This window comes from Schistocerca piceifrons, chromosome 2 (assembly GCF_021461385.2).
Source record: "Schistocerca piceifrons isolate TAMUIC-IGC-003096 chromosome 2, iqSchPice1.1, whole genome shotgun sequence".
Classification (NCBI taxonomy): domain Eukaryota; kingdom Metazoa; phylum Arthropoda; class Insecta; order Orthoptera; family Acrididae; genus Schistocerca; species Schistocerca piceifrons.
Window position 1 is genome coordinate 993,075,262 of NC_060139.1, and position 3,000 is coordinate 993,078,261.

The window sequence follows — 3,000 nt, forward strand, 5'->3', positions numbered from 1 at the left end:
ACTCGCGATTTTGAAGTCTTCAGCAACCTGTGTAGACCAAACGTAGAATCTGCTGCTCTTGTTTTAGCGCCAGAGCATTATGAGCTCATCTCTGTTTCGGTGGCATGTTTCGAGTGATGGAGCGAAAGGAAAAAAAAAGAAAAAAACGCACACATTCACTGTTCACAGACACCGAGAGCTCTCTGGATTGTTGTGTGTCGCGCACTGTGTGCGGTCTGCTGACCAATCATTCTCTTCCCCAACCCTCCTGTCTTACGCTGTGGTAGTGACACGTGAGCAGTAAGCGAGTCATTGGGGAAATGTTGCGATATTATGTTACAGTATATTACTGAGAAAAAATTATGTGAAATGCATAACGGAAAATACCGTAATGCACAGCACTACGTATGTACACTGCACAACACAATTAAAGAATCACTTTTTCGAAACCCCTAAATTGTCTCCTAATATGACGTATAAGTTTGAAATTTCGCTCAAAGGTGTCTACCACATTTCTCCGTAATGGTGCAAAAGCGTGGTGTCCTAAGACTTCATTATCGGGCTCGATGACGTTCAAAAAGAAAGATGTCGACAAATGCGGAAAAAAGGCCAGGGCTCAGAAGTTCAAGTGACGTAAAAGGTGGGTTAATGGTATCAAGCCGGCCGCTGGTGGCCGAGCGGTTCTAGGCGCTTCAGTCTGGAACCCCGCGACCGATACGGTCGCAGGTTCGAATCCTGCCTCGGGCATAGATGTGTGTGATGTCCTTAGGTTAGTTAGGTTTAAGTAGTTCTAAGTTTTAGGGGACTGATGATCTGAGATGTTAAGTCCCATAGTGCTCTGAGCCATTTGAATGGTATCACATCAGCACCAAATTTCAACGAAATTCTGCCCAGCGCCACCGTGGACATGTCATAGGATGAGAAGGTCGTCACACGCCCTCTTTTCCACATTTCACCTTCATTTTGACGCCTGAGCGATGGTGGTGAGAACGGCTACACACAGCGTTGCAATCACGCGTTTTTCTCACGGGTGGCCAAGGTAAACATTTCAGACACAGCGGCGCTCACAATCGACAATGAAGTGCCTCAGAGTGTGGCCTAGAGCTCTTCAATGAAACCACGACTTACCCTGGGGCATTGCTTTCCACACATTTTGCGGAGGAAAAATAACAGTTTGCATCGCGATGAGCAACAACAAGACATTTTTGGCAAACTTGGACACTGCTGACACCCGAGGACGCTTCATGTCTTCTCTGAGGACACTGTGGGGCTGAATTGACGTTAAACGTGATCGCTCCCTTTTGGATCTCAGCGCCACCACAGTTTTTGCTCTCGTGAACAGGTTCGAACCACTTGGGGCCGATCAAAATCATTCGGCGAAATTTCAACGTGATACGAAGCAGGAAAGGATGCATATTCACTTTATATGCTACTGTGGCGTGATCAAGTAATGAGACATTGACACATAATATCTCCCAGTTCTGCAATATCTTCTGCGATACCCAACCGATATTTATTAACAATTTTTAAAATGTGATTGCGAAGTAGTAATTAAACGAGAGGAATCAACGAAGTGTTAAGTCTCCCTCAATTTGAGAACAGGAAACACTGTCACTTGGCAATCTGAAAGAAAGCACTCCGTCTTCAGGCCACAAGTGACCCATCGGGACCATCCGACCGCCGTATCGTCCTCAGTTGAGGATACGGATAGGAGGGGCGTGTGGTCAGCACACCGCTCTCCCGGTCGTTATGATGGTTTTCTGTGACCGGAGCCGCTACTGTTCGGTCGAATAGCTCCTCAATTGGCATCACAAGGCTGAGTGCACCTCGAAATATGGCAACAGCGCACGGCGGCCCAGATGGTGACCCATCCAAGTGCCGGCCACGCCCGACAGCGCTTAACTTAAGTGATCTGACGGGAACCGGTGTATGCACTGCGGTAAGGCCGTTGCCGAATCTCGAACAAAGAATGAGATTTTCACTCTGCGGTAGAGTGTGCGCTGATATGACACTTCCTGGCAGATTAAAACTGTGTGCCCGACCGAGACTCGAACTCGGGACCTTTGCCTTTCGCGGGCAAGTGCTCTACCAACTGAGCTACCGAAGCACGACTCACGCCCGGTACTCACAGCCCTTCTTCTGCCAGTAACTCGTCTCCTACCTTCCAAACTTTACAGAAGCTCTCCTGCGAACCTTGCAGAACTAGCACTCCTGAAAGAAAGGATATTGCGGAGACATGGCTTAGCCACAGCCTGGGGGATGTTTCCAGAATGAGATTTTCACTCTGCAGCGGAGTGTGCGCTGATATGAAACTTCCTGGCAGGTTAAAACTGTGTGCCCGACCGAGACTCGAACTCGGGACCTTTGCCTTTCGCGGGCAAGTGCTCTACCAACTGAGCTACCGAAGCACGACTCACGCCCTGTACTCACAGCTTTACTTCTGCCAGTACTTCGTCTCCTACCTTCGCAGGAGAGCTTCTGTAAAGTTTGGAAGGTAGGAGACGAGGTACTGGCAGAAGTAAAGCTGTGAGTACCGGGCGTGAGTCGTGCTTCGGTAGCTCAGTTGGTAGAGCACTTGCCCGTGAAAGGCAAAGGTCCCGAGTTCGAGTCTCGGTCGGGCACACAGTTTTAATTTGCCAGGAAGTTTCAAACTCGAACAAAATTGATCTGATCCATAAATCGAAACCGGAAACAAAATTCTTCTGAATATCCAACACAAGGTTAACTCATGTTGGAAGTGCCCAGGTCAAAAGAACGAAATTTGTCAGTTCCTAGCAGGAAACTCAAACAGCACCGGAAAAAAATGCAGGCAGAGTCACTACCCTGGCGCGCAAAACACTGAGGTGGCAAAAGTCATAGGCTACCTTCTAATATCGTGTCGGACCTCCTCTTGTCCAACGTGGTGCGGCAGCTCGACGTAGCGTAGACTCCACAAGTCGCTGCAAGTCCAATGCAAAAACATTGAGCTCTGCTGCCTCTATAGTCGTCCATAATTGCGAAAGTGTTGTCACTGCAGGACTT

At 48.5% G+C, this 3,000-nt stretch overlaps 1 non-coding gene and 1 pseudogene across 1 annotated transcript; one reads left to right on the forward strand and one right to left on the reverse strand.

Annotated features, from left to right (window-relative positions):
• Positions 1–1,814: 1,814 nt before the first annotated feature.
• LOC124778961 lies at positions 1,815–1,932 on the reverse strand (annotated as a pseudogene).
• A 594-nt stretch (positions 1,933–2,526) lies between these two features.
• Trnas-uga lies at positions 2,527–2,601 on the forward strand. The gene has a single exon. It is a non-coding gene; the product is annotated as a tRNA-Ser (tRNA).
• Positions 2,602–3,000: the final 399 nt, after the last annotated feature.